General features: G+C 43.5%; 1 protein-coding gene across 9 annotated transcripts in view; it reads right to left on the reverse strand.

The window, feature by feature from the left end:
- LOC110563159 (1-phosphatidylinositol 4,5-bisphosphate phosphodiesterase beta-4) overlaps positions 1 to 17,216 on the reverse strand; it is a 368,349-nt gene that overhangs the window by 350,038 nt on the left and 1,095 nt on the right. The window lies entirely within an intron of this gene.

Raw genomic sequence — 17,216 nt, forward strand, 5'->3', positions numbered from 1 at the left:
TTCAGGCTTTTCATCAGTAACATGATACTCTACTTGACCAGAATCACGGGTAGGTTGTTAGGCAGCAGCAGCCTTGGAGGAGAGGGCTCTTGGGGACCGGGAAACAGAAGAGGCCTGGGGGGGTCTGAACCCAGCTCACCCTCTGTAACATGCTTCCTTTATAGTCCTGATCAAACTGTTTCGATGACACTGTCTCCTTAGCCACAGAATGACGATACTGATACATACCTCACAGGAAAGACAAGCAAATCAATAAGGAAGGAATCAGTGTCCTCCAGAAGACTGCCTGGAGTCTAAAGCCTTCACAAGACACTTGGAAAATGCCGGCTTCCTTCCCACACATCAATGCTGTACCAGAAAGTAAGTTCAAAGAGCTATTTTCTGCACAGGATCTTGGGCTATCACGTGCCCCTCTTCAATGTATGTGAGTGAGTTTCCGATGACCACATTTTAGTGTCTGATGGCTCTGCCTCTCTTCACAAGAGCAAACTGAGCAATGAAGAGAGGGTAAGAATCCCAACCATGACTTAATTCCCATCACTTCTGATGTTCCAAACTGAGTTATGCAATGGACACTTTTTCAAACATCTCTCAAACAAACAAACAAACAAGTTTAACTGCAAGTGGGTTTTTTTGTTGTTGTTGTTTGTTTGAATTAAAAACAGCAATTCCTCTGTTCTAAGCTACACTAACCAAAGAATCATGTTTTCCCTGGGACTGTAACACCAACCTGCAGAATGGAGAAAGATTCTTCAGAAAATGAACTATTTCCAGTGGGTGGATCTGTGTGACGCTTAAGGTAATCCTTATGCAAAATGTTCAAGTCTTGGGTGGTTTCTGTATTATTTTATTGCATAGTTGCAGATGTAATGGAAATAGACTTTTACAATTCCAGTGGGCTTTATCTTCTCAGATCATTGGCCATCCTAAACACCAAAGTCACAGTCAAGGTCAACATACTTCCCACTGAGAGAAGTAGGTGTCAGCAAGGTGGGCCATGCCTGTTTATGCTGCCGCACACAACCACACGGAATTTAAGACTGAGACAAAACCTGATAATTAATGTTAAAAAATGCATGCTTAGATACCAATTATAGAAACAGCAGAATTTATAAAAATCCAAAGGAGGATTTTTTTTTTTTTAAAGATGAACTAAGAAGAGATGTGGAAGAACAGCCCGTGGCCTCTTCCTCATCTTTTATATTAATTTAGGGAATGTGTAAGAACCTTCTGTAGGTAAGCTACTGTGTGCTTCTGACTTAAAAATTAAGGCTTCCCTGTGACCGAGGGCACGGCACGGCCGATATGAATTCAACTGGCCATTGGTGCTCAAGTGGAACGCTGTAAGGAGCCGGACGTCCTCTCTAACTTCACTCTATAGCGTGGCTAGCTGGAGCTCTGAGTGGAGGGCCTGAAATAAAGAGCACCGTCCCCACACAATCACATTCTGACTTAGCACTACAGAATCTCACACGCTTACCCAAATAGTAACGTCCACAAACTGTGTGCGCCTTCGTAATTTAAAGCATAATAATATAATGCTTTCTTACGGCACCCTTAGATTGAAGAATATACTGAATATAAATCACCTGAGTGATTTATAGTCCACAAATATTTTATTTATTTTACTTCTGTATCCGTAATTTACATAAAAGTCATTAAATGAAACACCACACCCTAACAATTCTGTCCTGCTGTTGTGTTCCCCTGGTGGGCACCAGCACAGAAAGTCTTATGAGAACTTATTCTCCAAACAGGAAAATCTGACAAAGACAAACCTTCAGCTACTAAAAGGAATTTAAGATATTTTCTAGAAAAATAAACACTTTTACAAAACTACCCATAGGTACATGTCATTTATGAAATTATAAAGTAGGCAATAATTTGAGTCAGTAATTGTGGAAAATTATTTAAGACCATCTGATATGGTATCTTTCAATTCTAGGATTTCTCAAAGAAGGATGTGAAATTCACACAGTAAATGAAGGTAAGAAAGACTACGCACAAAACATTAAGGAAGCTTCTAAAAACCCTGCGAGCCAAGCCTTCCCGGGCAAGCAGCTCACGCTCAAAGGAAAAATTAACGTTCTGAGATAAAGACCATGCACACTTGCGTGTCCTGGGCTACTTTCATCATTCTGCTCTCCTACACTGCCAAGCACTTTCCTTTACACAACTCGCCCAACAAGCGAATATAAAGCGCTTGCTTTGTGTCAAATATTGTGCAAGGTCAATGAGGAAACAGAAATAGTCAACCTCGGCCGGAGGGGGCTTCCGTGTGTGTGTGTGTGTGTGTGTGTGTGTGTTTTCAAGGGCAAGACACTGAATACTAAACAAGTAAATACTGAACTGTACTGAACATACAGTCACAGGTACCCTGGAAACACACTCATAAAGTGCACTAAGAGGTGAGCCAGCGTAACTAACGAGCCAGTTTTGCTACTGTGCCCTGTAACACGTGTACTGTACCCTGTGACATGTGTCCTGTACCCTGTGACATGTGTCCTGTACCCTGTGACATGTGTCCTGTACCCTGTGACATGTGTAACTGTATCCTGTGACATGTGTACTGTATCCTGTGACATGTGTCCTGTACCCTGTGACATGTGTCCTGTACCCTGTGACATGTGTCCTGTACCCTGTGACATGTGTCCTGTACCCTGTGACATCTGTACCCTGTGACATGTGTCCTGTACCCTGTGACATGTGTCCTGTACCCTGTGACATGTGTACTGTACCCTGTGACATCTGTACCCTGTGACGTGTCCTGTACCCTGTGACATGTGTCCTGTACCCTGTGACATGTGTACTGTACCCTGTGACATGTGTACTGTACCCTGTGACATGTGTAACTGTACCCTGTGACATGTGTCCTGTACCCTGTGACATGTGTAACTGTATCCTGTGACATGTGTACTGTATCCTGTGACATGTGTCCTGTACCCTGTGACATGTGTCCTGTACCCTGTGACATGTGTCCTGTACCCTGTGACATGTGTCCTGTACCCTGTGACATGTGTCCTGTACCCTGTGGCATGTGTACTGTACCCTGTGACATCTGTACCCTGTGACATGTGTCCTGTACCCTGTGACATGTGTAACTGTACCCTGTGACATGTGTCCTGTACCCTGTGACATGTGTTCTGTACCCTGTGACATGTGTAACTGTACCCTGTGACATGTGTCCTGTACCCTGTGACATGTGTACTGTACCCTGTGACATGTGTCCTGTACCCTGTGACATGTGTCCTGTACCCTGTGACATGTGTACTGTACCCTGTGACATGTGTCCTGTACCCTGTGACATGTGTACTGTACCCTGTGACATGTGTCCTGTACCCTGTGACATGTGTACTGTACCCTGTGACATGTGTACCTGTTCACGTTGCTCTCTCAATGGGACCCTGGTGCATGCTGCTGCTGTGACGGCTGCAACATGCACCAGACCGGGTGGCTTAAACAGCAGAACTGGTATTTCCTCACAGTTCTGGAGGCTTGAAGTCTAGGACCAAGGTCCAGGCACTCTTGGTTTCTCCTGACACCTCTCTCCTTGGCTAAGTCTCATGTGTGTCCTCATGTGACCTTTCCTCTGTATTCACACAGGCACAGATACAGCAGCGTGCACTCAGGTTGACTTTATTTTGAAGCCTATCGGTAGCATAGATCAATCACAAGACCTTGAATAAATGTTTTAATCACTCAGTGTTCTCGGTACCAATGATGACTATGGCTACCCTGCAGGACTGCAGAGAGCATGAGGCTGCATTCCTAAGGCCCAAGGCACACAGCACAGGCCTAAAGCACACTGGGTTCTGAGCTGGGTCTCAGAGTAACCTGGGAAAGCACACTCTCAAATACTGCAATGTCATAATTCTAAATTACAACTCTCAAATATTATGACTTCGCAATGCAATGACTCTAAAATACCACAGAGCTATTCCAGTTTTCCAGTGTGGCTGCTCATATATCCTAATTCGCACCTGCTGTCTGTCACTTGAGTGCGCACCTGGGTGTGGGGGTGGGGGTGTATCTTTCTGCTTGTACGCCTGTCTGTGGGTGTGTATGTGAAGGGATATATGTGCCAGTCTGTCTGTCTGTTTATGTTTCTATCTATGGATGTATCTGTCTATTTTATGTTCCTGCATGTGTGTGTTGGCTGTCTATGTCCATGTGGCCCACAAATGTATGAGTGTGCCTGTGTGCTTCTGTCTGTGTGTTTTTCTGTGTCTGTCTAAGTCTATGTTCCTACAAGTACGTGTGTCTATGACCATGTGCCCACATGTGTATGTGTGTGTTTGTCTTGCCTGTCTGTCTTGCATGTCTGTGGGGGGGTATGTTTATATGACCGTCTGTCTGTATCTCTTTGGGAGGAAAGTGTGTGTCTGTCTGTCTGTCTGTGTCTGTGTGCCTGTATGTACATGGGTGTGTGCGTCTATGTATCTGTCTACGTGTGTCTGTGGTGTGTGTGTGTGTGCTCCACTCTGAAGGTCTCAGACCTGTGGGAAGGGAGAAAGGTAGAAGCAGGACTCCTTGGCTCTGGGCTCCCACAGAGCTGCGAGCACCTTGGCTGGGTATAAAGAGGATCATTTCCAGAAGGTCTGACAATATCTGCTACTCTCAGTCAGGATCAGACTCCTCCCACTTTTCAATCTTTATGAGAACCCTGTGACCTGCCCTGTTTAAATCTACACTGAGAAAACAAGAGTTGGCTGGTGACTGAACAGTTCAGGGGAGCACAGTCATACTGAGTTACCATCGGTTTGGGGACTAATCCCGAGTCGTCTGTGTGCTTCAGACTCTTCCTTTTCCCTGGGAGGCTGAAGAAATCCCCTGCTCGCTACTTATGACAGATGGAGAGGAGCTTTAGCCAGTTACTTTGATTCCTTCAAAGGGAACAAAAAATGGACAGAATGAGGCCAGGCTCTTGATTCTGCAGTGGTCTCACAGGTCCAAAAGGCTCTAAATAAAAGGGAAATATTCTGTGCATTTCCAACTGCTGCTGTAAAAGTATTTTCTCAGCAGCTTCAATAACTAAACTAAAATCCTCCTAGATACTGTCTCCATTGAAACTTGAATAATAATCTATTTAATAATTAACATTCTCAGCAGCATTTTTTAATACAAAGCTAAAAGTGATTTGCTAAATCAAAGAATGTGAGCTGAAAAAGAAAAGCAAGCTCTCAACCCCCCCCCCCCCCACACACATACACACACACACGTGAGACAGGAAGGGTCACAGTTCAAAGGCCATTCATCAGAGTAATTCAACCCACTACAAGTAGCATGGTCCCCCAACTCTGGAGCACAAAAGATATCTTTCAAAAATAATATTCAGTGGACTATTTGCCTCAATTAAGTGTACTTCTATTTGGCAGTGATATATTCACAGGTCATTTTCAAAATAAAATGCAATGCAAAAAATAGGCACAAAGCATTTTTAGCTAACCATGAGCCCAACTAAATAAAATAATCTCTTGAAATAAAAAATATATATTTTTTCACCCGAATTCCCCGCAAGTTTGAGATAGGAATTTCCTCTAACTTGGTGCTATACAGAAAACAAGCACAACACATTAAAACTGAGCCCGTAACACAGAAGCCAACGTGAGCAAGCCTGTGTTCTCTGGGAGCCGATGGCCAACTGTCTCTTGGGAAACAGCTCTGGGTGTGTTTTGCTATTATAACATTAGTTTCTGGTAGAGAAATAACGAACACAGAATAACATTTTCAGATTACTGATCACCTTTCCAAAGTGGTTATTCTGCCATCCGTCAGCAACCAGTAATTCCCTATAATAAGTGTATATATGGCTCCACACTATTAACTGCCCACTCATTTAGTGTGCTCATTCACTGCTCTTCTAATTTACTTCTCAGGCAGAATCTGCAATGATAGTATTTAATACTCATTCCTTTAGGAGATGCTGACTTAGTCCCTAATATGCATCCATTTTGGTTTTTTCTCTCCACAAGAGTATGTTGTGGCTAAAACATGCACAGTTGACATGGTGACAGAGAGGAAGCACCCACCTGCACTGGGGTTGAAGTCAAAGCTGGTTCTGAGGGATAAGGCCCCTGCTCATGGTCTTTGAAGATCCGGGAAGATTCAGCCACAAGAAAAGACAAGCACTTCGAGGTCAGTAAATGCATAGCACCCACAGCATTTAGGTTCTTGGGGTTGAATAAAGCTTAATACAAGTTATACAAATAAAGAAGCTGCAGAGTTCAGACCAGGGGTGGCCTGCATTCAGAAAATTAGGAAAACTGAAATTAATCCTGAAAGCACTAGGGAGTTGTAGGTTTTATAAATAATGTTGCAAGGCTTGCTTTGTGCAGATTTCTTTAGCTGCTGTGAAGAATGAAGTCAGAGACAAAGATGTAAAATTATAAAGCAGCTATTTGTGTGTCTCTCTTCCTGAAAACTGTAAACCCCTAAATGGAAGAGGAAAACAGAACAGAACAAATCAAAAGCAAAAGCAGCACCACTGTAAAGAATATGTGATTGGTGGATGAGGGAAAGGGGGAGGGCTAAACAGCTAGAACAATCAGGATTTAAAATGTTGACGACATGGTCATGGTCAGGGTTTGAATCTGAAATGTCCACCGCAGGCGTATGTGTTTTGAACCCTTGGTCCCCAGCTGCTGATGCTATTTTTGAGGCTGTAGAATGTGCAGGAGGTGGGACCTAGTTAAAGGAAGCTGGTTAGAGGAACAGTCTCACGAACAGGTTCTAGTCAGAGTTCTCTCTGCTTCCTTATCAACAGTGATGGAATATACGACCTCACACTCCTGCTGCCCTGAACCTGCCAGCTCTGCTTTTCAGCCTTTCCAGCCAGAGGGACTGTACCTTCCCAAACTGTGAGCCAAAATAAACTTTCCCTTCTTTAGACTGAAAGCCACTACAGTCATGAACCCGAGCAGCAGCATCAAGGAAAAAGAGAAACGGACAAAAAGCTATCAATGGGAGGCACACTCACTAGCTGAGCAACTTGTTACCCAAAGATTTAGAACATACATTTAGAGTGAAGTTGAGAGTTTCTGTTTGGTGCATGCTGACCTGCAGGTACCCACAGAACTTCAAGGTCAAGATCTCTAGCAGATACAAGATGCTTCTGAAGCTCAGACAAAAATTTACAGCTTTGGGAGTTTTCAGTAAACAGTAAGCTGACAGAATGGTAACGACAAAGAACCATCTCCTGCAGGAAGCGTTTTCCAGTGAGCTGATTACAGAGCAATGTAGAGGCCTCCGGAGAAGACCAGGTTAAGTGCTGAGTGGTAAGGGCTCTTCATGAAGCTCTGCCCCAATACATAAAGAGAGTTTTGTAAGGGACAAGTAAGCCCTTGGAAGCAGGGCCTTCAAAATCTTATGGTAGTCATTACGAAAATGAATCAATCCAGCAAAATCTGTTGTCCCTTAGTCATCAATTCTGGGGCCACACGGCAGCATAGGCTAATAGACAGCCAGTGCCTTGGATCCTTAAAGTATCAACCTGGGAAGTAAGGAAAAACAATTCCTTCCAGCTGTCAGATTTTATGATTCTAATCCATTTTCATTGCTTGTTCACAAAGAACAAACGCACAAACCCAACAGACCAGTCTCCCCTTCTCACACAACAGGACCAGAAACACAGGAGAGCAGGGGGAAGCTGAGGTCTGGTGTCTCGTTGCTGAACAAAAGAGAAAATACAGTTTTCACATCTACCTAGTGACGTCAACAATTCTGTTAAACTGACGTCTCCAAAGAATTACCTCTAATAACTTAATGTCTTCAGAGTCTCTTTCCCCAGGTATCTGACATTTTAGATAAAAAAAAATAATAATAAAATATGAAAAAGAATGGCTTCTCAGGTATCCAGCTTGATGATGACAGACATTATGAATCCTTTTACCTCTAACCCTAACTCATCAGAAAAACATATTAAGCTTCCCAGTCTATGGTTTTATCCAAGAAAAACAGTGTATTCCAAATGACACTTACCTGTTAAAAAAACGCTAGCATTCTAAGGATAACCACAAGTCTTACTAATGGCAGCCATGTGGTACGATGTAACAATCTCAACTTTCAATTCAATTGTTATAACTAGGGTTTTATTTGCTTTTCCACAAAACAGACTTCAGGTTTTCTGTGCTGACCTGAGGTCCAGCCCATGTGCCTCCTCTAGGATGCAGAGTGGCTGAGCTCTGCCATTCCACTCTCCAGACCACCCTTTCCACCGGCCCACCACTGCCCGGTAGGTTTTATCTGGGTGATAGAGGTAGGTATAACTCACATTCCTGCTTCCCCTGCTGCACTATTACCGGGCCCCTGTGTCCCCTAGAAAGGCCACAGCTCCAAGACTGCTCCTTCTTGCTCCTCCCTCCAAACGGTGTTCTAGGGCACAGCTCTCACCCCCACTGCATTCTTAAAGCTGCCCACTTCTAAAGAGTCTCTTCTAGAGCCCTCCCAAAGGACTTGGTTGACACATACCTTCTGGTCAGGTCGTAGGACACAGTTTGAAGAGTGAGTTTTCACGGACATTATCAAAGGAAATTGTAAACTGTGAAATACTATAAGGTTTCCATAAACCTAGCACAGACTTTCTTGAATACGCAAGGTTTCAATGCCAAGGAAATCCAACTGAATCTTACCATATTTCTACAATTCACAGTGTGTTGTAAAAATAAACATGCAGAAAGCATACAAGCAGAATCTCAATGTCCCCACCAAGCTAACCAGAAGCTTGTTATAAACAGTTATCTGGAGAAACAGATGAAGGATTCAGCCCCATCTCTGGAAAACACAAAAGATTCCATCTTCCGGCCATGTACTCCATCAGGATATCCAGACCCTGACACTGAGATGCTTTAAGGTAATTCTAGCTCCTGAGGGCATGCCACCAAATTCTGAAAAGCAACTAATAAGTGGATTTATATTATTGTTAATAACTACAATGATCAAAACTGCCACTTCTGAAAGGCATCACATCAGTGACCTAGATTCACAATAAGTCTTGAAATGGAAATACAACGTCGTCTCTAACACAGCCCTTTGTCTACAAGTCATTTCTCAAACAAATGACAACTAACTTTGGGTACCCACTAAAGAAACTCACTAAAAGAGAGCTGTCATTGCCATTTTTCTAGCTTTTGTTGTAGACTTGTTTGCACTTTCGTTTAGCTGGTTTGGGCTGGGAATGGAGAGTTAGTATATTGAGACTGGGTCACACATATGTCACCGAGGCTGGCTTATTCTCCTGGTGTTAGGCTTACAGATAAGTAGCACCAACCCTAGCTTACAGGAGAGTCTTTGCTAATTCTATACAGCTTTGTTTAGCAGCAGAAGAAATCTGTATTTCCAGGACTCCCCGGATGCCCAAGTCCTCTACACATGCTTACACAGTGAATCACCTCATTGCTTGTGGGGCGTCATACAGTATAAACTGTTACAGTACTGTACTGTTCAGGGGACAGCCATCAGAAACTACCAGGGCACAGAGCTCAGCCACCGAGTGTCTACCTGAAATAAGTATGTGCATGCTCTGCACAATGCTTTCTCCCCCAAACAAGTTTTACCTGCAATTATATTTGAACACAGGGATTTGGAACCCACAGCATGAAAAGCAGACTACAATAGCAAATCTGAATTTACCAATAAGCCCAGATAGGCCTTTTTAAGCCCCAATTAACTTAATTGACCTAGGTCAGTATCAATCTCTATTATGAATCTGCCCTGTGGGCCCTGACTTCTCTGAACACAAATTCACGATGCTTTTGGCATGCTTATGCTGGGAAAGGGCTATCAGAAAACAGACTTTTAACTCTGATTCTACAAAATAACTCCTTAAAGGGCTTTCACATTAGCCCCTTAACTCGAGAATACTTTTTTATTAAGTACTGTAGTTAGAACATGATTTATTTCTAAGTCATTTCTGACTATACAGCATATAATTAAACCAGTAAAGCCGTGTAACAATTTGGGCTATGTTTCAGTTAGAGGACCCATTCATATGCATAACCTGAGGTTCTGTGAGACAGAAATTTCATCAGGGACCTTTTCAAAAGGCAATTCGACAGTGTATTCTCTGAATTTTAAAGGTCCATAAGTGTTTTTGACCAAATAATTCTATTTCTTGGAATTTAGTAATAAGAAGATTTCACACATACTTATGGAGACCAATAAGGAAAAAAAATCTTCTTTCACTTTACAGTCATGAGAAAATGATTAAAGGCTGGCGCTTAAGAACTGTAAGATTGTATGTCTCACCAGACTGTTACAAAGATGAGCTAAGCAGAGTGCAGACGACAAAATTACCATGATGTACAGTTATGAAGACAACGCAAGTCACAGACAAACAGATGTGGTCTGACCCAGCTTACACAATAAGAAAAAGCATCTCCATGTACAGTACAATCCAATTTATGTAACAAGAAAAGCACGTATATGTATTTGCGTATGTAAATGAATGGACAAAGGGAGGGAGACAGACGCTTGGAACTGTTGCCAGTGGTTCCATCTGGGAGGGTGTAGGTGGGGAGGAAACATCCATGCTGCCTCTGTATTTCTGCACTGTCATTTCAGCTGGAGCACACTAGTGCATCGTTTACATCATTTTAGGATCTAGTGGAAACAAAGCCGAGGTCTCCGGGAGGGCTTTGGTGATCTGCTTGAGAGCCACGCATCACAGAAACAGAAGAAACATCTCAGGCGATCACACTGCCGTCTGACCCGAGTGCTCTCCCCGTCTGTGAGAAGGGAAAATCAGGGCGGGTGTACCCTGAAACATTCACCTGCAGGAACAGATCTAAATTCTCTACGTTTAGCAACTGTTGATAAAGGGAGAGCCGTACATGATTTGCAGAATTCAACCAATGCAAAAGAACCTCTGACCCCGTAATAAGGAGGGCACTCATTTCTCTAATCTAAACTGCTCACATTTCAAAGCACTGTCAAGAACTGAGATAAAAAACCATGCCTCCCCTCTCAATTCTGCTTACTTGCCAATACCTTAGAAAATGAGGTGAGAAAAAAAAAAAAGCCAGATATTCAGAATCTGAACTCTGTGCTCACTCAAAATAAAGGACTACATAACAAATTTAAAACCCCCTCCTTTAAAAAAACAACAAAAAATGTTTTAAAAAAGCAAATAAAACTAACGGCATTTTCTAGGACACAGTGCATCTGAGAATTTACACTTGACAAAAGGCTCAACACGGGAGCTGTCAGGCTGAATTCTGCCACAAATGTGTCCAGTTTGACCATAACTTATTTGGGTTGTGTGTATGCAAGTGGAGGCCGGAGGTCAACCTCCTGTGTCACTGCTCAGCTGCAACAACCTTGAGTTTTGGTTTTGGAGCAGGGTCTCTCACTGGCCCGGGGGCACTGACTGAGCCAGGCCTGCTGTCTAGCAAGCGCTCTGGGACTCTCTGGGATAACACTAGTGTTCCCAGCTTTGCTACCTGATTCGTGGAATCTGACTCGGGTTTTCATTTTTACGTTGCAAGAATTTTAGCAACCGAACAATCTCCTCAGCCCAATTTCCAAGCACTTTTTGGTTTATTTACTTAAATATTTCATGTGTGTGAGTATTCTGTCTGCATGTGTGCACCATGTACATGTCTGATCCCCACAGAGGCCAGAGAAGACATCAGGCCGCCGAGACTGTAATTACAGATGGCTGTAAGTCACCCTCTGGGTCCTGGGAATCAAACCTGGGTCCTCTGGAAAAACAGTCAGGACTCTTAACTCTCATCTCTCCAACCCCATCCAAGCACTTTCAAATGGAGAAAATTTAGATTCCCAACATCCTCTATTCCATGCTTCTTTTTAAAAATGTGCACACAATGGCAGACTCTCTGGCAGCTGCTCCTGGAAAGGGACACCTGCAGGCCGCCCTATCTGAGGGCCTTGACACCTGTTCCATAGCACGTGGGAATGCTATTTGCCTCTAAACCAGAGGTCACAACAGCATCACTGAAACCATAACACTTTGCCCGGTGAAAACTGGCCCTTGAGAGCTGATCTTACCTTTTTTTTTCCTTAATGTTTTTATTGATTATTTGGAAATTTCACATAATGTACTTCCCAGTCCTCCCAGGTCCACCTCTCACCCTTATGATTTCTCCCAAAACAGAAGAGGAGGAGGAGGAAAAGGAAAAGAAGGAGGAGGAGGAGGAAAAGGAAGAGAAGAAGGAGGAAGAGGAGGGACAGAAAAAGAAACCTTACATTTTTAGGCCCCTGTCCAGGTTAGCATTTACCAACCTCCCTCTCAGACTTCCAGCCCCTGCAACTGCAGAAACAACACAAGGAAACACAGCTTTCTCCTCAACTTGCTGTTACGATTTCATCTTCACAGCAGTTGTCAGAAGCATATCAGTTACATCTCAGCCTGGTCACTTAAAATAACTGCCACGCTGTTTTAGGGAGAAGGGCTCTCTCTGCAGCATCAACTGCAGGTAACAGGGACCTATGGTTTAAAAGTTGGAGTTCTGGGCTAACAAGGTGCTTGCCTATAATCCCAGCCTTTGAGAGCCTACCGCAGGAGGATTTGTATTTCAGAGCCAGCATGTGCTGCATAGCCAGACCCAAAAACAAAACAAAAAAGGCTTTAGGCGTCAATCTACTTGGATTTCAGTCTCAACTCTAAGCCCACCACGTGATTAAGCCTCTCAAGTATAAGTTCTCCCTCAATGTGAACCTAAAAGCCTGTTACTCCTCCCTAACTACCCTCCACCAAAAAAAAGTGTCTGGGAAGATTAAATGAGGTGGCACATTTCAAGTTCTCAACAAAGATGTTTTGGGGTTTTGTTTTGTTTTGTTTCCCCTTTTACAGTTGTTATTGAATGTTCCTGTTAATGCCCATGGGAAAAGAGCCAGGATGTGCCCCCAAACATCAGTGGTCCCCAAATGCGTCTCATGATACTTCTGTCCTGCCACGGCCAAACTGCTTAGAGTGGTGTCTCTGTAAGCCCTGCAGGGGTCATCGAGGCCCTGGGGATGGCACCTGGCTCCAGCATTACACACTCACAGAATGGTAAGGCTAACAGAGAGCGGAGTAATGTTGCATTCCCCTCTTCAAAAGCAGTCACCGGGTGAGGTGAGTCCAGAGGAAGATCTGGCCCCAGGAGGTGGCCTGTGGGGGTCACTGGAACTTTTCTGGATTACAGGATGGGAATTTAAGTAAATGACCTTCCTCTGGATGAGCTTTAATAAACCAATGTCGTCTGCCCTGATGTAGGGAAGTAAGAATTGTGGGCAGTGATCCTGGTAGCATCAGTGGGAGAAGGGCAGAGTGGTCGTCACAGAAACAGGAATGCTGTCCCGAGCACAATTGGCATCATGCCACATCAGCCTTGACCATGGGGTCAGGGAGGGTATTCCTGAATACCAGAGACAAACACGCCACAAGGCCAAGACAGGACATTGTCAGGACAGAAGCTCAGGTATGGCTGACCTCAGCGCTTTAAAATCTCAGTGGAAGCCTTGGTGGCACACGCCTTTAATCCCAGCACTCAGGGGGGAAGAGGCAGTGGAGCTCTGTGAGTTTGAGGTCAACCTGATCTATAGAGCGAGTCCAGGATAGCCAAGGCTACACAAAGAAAAAAAAAAAAAAACAGGAAGAAAAAGGTCCATGCACACTCCTGAAGGCAAACGCAGAGTACATTCCCCCACCTATCCATCTACCACTATGAGAGGGATCATGGCTCAGGCCAATATTCTTCTCATTGTGGGGTTATGTGCCAGTTTTTCGAAATCCTCTGGACTCTTCTAAGCATATTCCAAACGTGTAAAATTAAATACTACTTATAAGTACTACGGAAAGGAATCTTATTACAGTAAGTTTATAAGTGAACTCACATTGCGCTGAAGAGTGGCTCAGCAGCTAAGAGCACTTGCTCTTCCAAGAGGACCAGGGTGAGGTTCCCAGTACTGACATGGTGGCAGGCTAGCAACCTTCCCTAACTCCAGTTCTAGAGAACACAGTGCCCTCTTCTGGCCTCCTAGGACATTGCACCTACACGGTACTAAGACATGCATCCAGGCAAAATCCACATTCACATAAAATAAAAACAAATAAATATAAAAAGGCTAACAAAAATGCTCTAGCATGTGCTGAAATCGTCACTCAGATATAAGTAAAAATTAAAGATCTGCCAGCTATACTCGCGGACTACGTCCAGACCTCAGTGACATAGATCTGAGGCGAAGGCGAGAAAAAGCGCTATAAGTGAGTGTTCCGTGTTCTCTCTGGATCAGCCACTTAAGACAATCCGAGGTACTCGTTCTTCCAGATGCTAAGAAAACGGCTACTTTAGCTCGTTCATGCTGAAGAGCCAAATGACATCCTTTAACTGTTTAGGAGGAAAAGGCTGCTTTCCAAGGGTGATGTATACTGAAGTACTGAGTTGCCTGTCTCTCTCATTCACTAGAGGTGGAATTCTCCATGGGGTCGTTGTGAGGGAGACTCCCAGGGAAGGGAGAAGACAAGCTCTGTGTTCGCATGCTGTACACTCTTCTTACTGCGGGTTTTATAAGAAGTAGCTGTGAGAGCTCTTCAGCCATGACTCCTCTTCCCACCTACGGTCCTGTTCAACTAATTTGTTTCCATAAAATAAAGGAGAGAAAAGGTACAGTTCATGCCAGAAAAAAAAAAAAATTTTTAGACTGGCCATCCATTCTGCCGAACCAAATGATCTCCTGGCTACGCTTCGAAAGGAGGGCGTTACTACCACCCCTCAGGAACTCTGGCTGTACCTTCCACAGAGCAACAGCATCACAAGGGAGGAAAACCCAGGCAGGCCCTCAGAAGGCGAGGTTCACACTCATGCCAAATGGGTTTTGCAAGAAACGATCACTCGGGGATGACCTTTTGAAAGCAGGGTTAAAACTGAGGAGAGCGCACGTTCTCACTCCTCACTCACGGCAGCATTAGTCAGGCAAAGCAAACCCATCTCACCTTCGGTGGAGGTGAAGAATCAGAGACAGGGACACTCAAGGCAGAACTGGCAAATGATATCACAGCCTGAGGAAGGACTTCCTCAAAGGGTGAGGCTTTATCAAAGGAAAACAAATACAAAGGAATACAAGCAAGGTTATTCTGTGCCAGGAGAAAGGGGAACAATGACGCTGGGAGATGGAGTCTCCTTGCAAACAAGGCCGCAAAATCAGGTACCTGTCAGTGCTGGGAGATGTCCTTATTTCTGGAGAGTGGGTATGTCTCTCCCACAGACTCATTCACGTGGGAAGGGAGAAGTAACTGGTTACGAATTGCAGTCTGGATGTGAACTAGCAACAGTGGTCAGTAAACATCCTCCTGGGTCCTTGACCTCATTGTGAGTATCACATGCACAGCTTCTTGCGACTCTGGAACTCACCGTGACGGCACTTGCAAGGCCTGTGTCATCCCGCCAGTAAACATGCGGTGTTGTTCTTAGTCTGGAAGTGGTCACAAATGACAGCAACCAAATCGGAACCTGCCTCGCACGCTTCATTTTTCAAGCAATATTTATACTTCCCCCCAAATATCTCTGTTCACTACTAGGGCATTTGTTGAAAGTGTGAAAACTACAAAAATTATTCCATCCTATAGCACTATTACCTAAGCTCTCTGGTACAAATACATGAAATTTTAAAATTATATACATGAGATTTCAAAATTAAAACAAAATCAAATTTGGTAGCTATTAACTTTATAAATCCACCAAAAATTATTCCTCAATGTTGACATTTGAGTCTGCCAGCTGCACCTGACACTGATTGGGGTGACAATCAGACACCGTCCCCAGAAGCTTGTAGCCCAGCCTGTCACAATTTAGCTTACCACTGTGAAGGGTTCACATCACAGCTGTGTCTAAACCAAATCCCATATGAAGGGGATGCAGGTATGAATGCAAGGTAAGCACTTGGTCATTCAATTACCAGGAAATCAAAAGTTAAAACAAAATAGCAGTAGCCTAAGAAAATGGCATGTTCACCAGGATTGCCATACATGTGCCATGTTGCCAAATCAGCAGTATACACTGACCTAAAGGCAACTGGATATATTCTTGGAAAGAAAAGAAAAATCCATTAGCACCAACACTGAACAGTCTCTCGGGAATGGAATGAAATATTTCAAGGGTGATACAAACCATTAAAATCCACTTCTTCAAAAGCTCTTTTGATACCTTTAAGGGTTTTTTAATTCCCATATTTCCCTATCTGATATGACAAAAAGCACACAGTCTAGATTCCGGGACATGTAAGTTTAACATCATTCACATTTAAAGCACACAAATATAAAGCTTGCAAAAAAAGAATATTTCAGCGCAAAGCCCTTCTGCGTGGGTGTGCATTTGTAAAATAAAAGTAGAATTATTCCAACAGATGTAATGTGCTCTCTGTGATCAAATGGAGTCTTTGAAACTCTGTTTTGACAGTTACTTGTAAAACAGCATTTCCATAGAGATTAATTCAGAGCTGGGTAGTGATATCATCAAAGCTAAATCAAAACTAAGTTCTGATGGCTGAGTAATGAAAGTTGGAGCGACACAGTCTCACAGCATACCGTTCCCTGTAAAGACATACTCGTCTGTCAGCCAAGTTTCATAGACATAAAAATGCTCAAAAAAAAATGTTACTCCATTTTAAAAGTAATTCTTTTTCTTACAGGTGTTCTCCCAAGACACCATCATTAATTAAATGTCTACAGTGTAAAAAGATGACACAAAAGATCAATACACCAGTTGAAAAATATGCAGGACTGTTCTGTGGGGAAAAAAAATCTAGATTACATAACACATACAAGTCAGGATTACACCGCAAGATCCCTGTGAGCTGAGTTTCTGACCCTCTCTGTCATTCTGTAACTTAGGTTATCAAAGTTTGAAGGGTTCAAAACATTCGGTTCTCATTTCAAGCACATCTTTTTAAAACCGTCAGTGTTGAAAGCACTAAAGGATTCAGGTGAAATTTCACACACACACACACACACACACACACACACACACACAATCTTCTTATCCTAAAGAGTAACCCCTCACTTTCTGAGCTTGTGGGAGTCTGCCCAGGTAGTCACTGGTTGCTCTTCCTTGCCATCTTCATGTTATGATCTGATTTCTCCTGAAAGGAAGAAATTCAGTTCTTTTCCAAAGCTTTATACACCTGCCCGTGTTTGGACATTACTGCCAACACCTACCTCACAAATGGCTGATTGAAATGAGTGAACCACCATGCACCCCACTACTTTGAAAAATGGCGAC

Source organism: Meriones unguiculatus, chromosome 18, assembly GCF_030254825.1.
Source record: "Meriones unguiculatus strain TT.TT164.6M chromosome 18, Bangor_MerUng_6.1, whole genome shotgun sequence".
In the NCBI taxonomy this organism is placed as follows: domain Eukaryota; kingdom Metazoa; phylum Chordata; class Mammalia; order Rodentia; family Muridae; genus Meriones; species Meriones unguiculatus.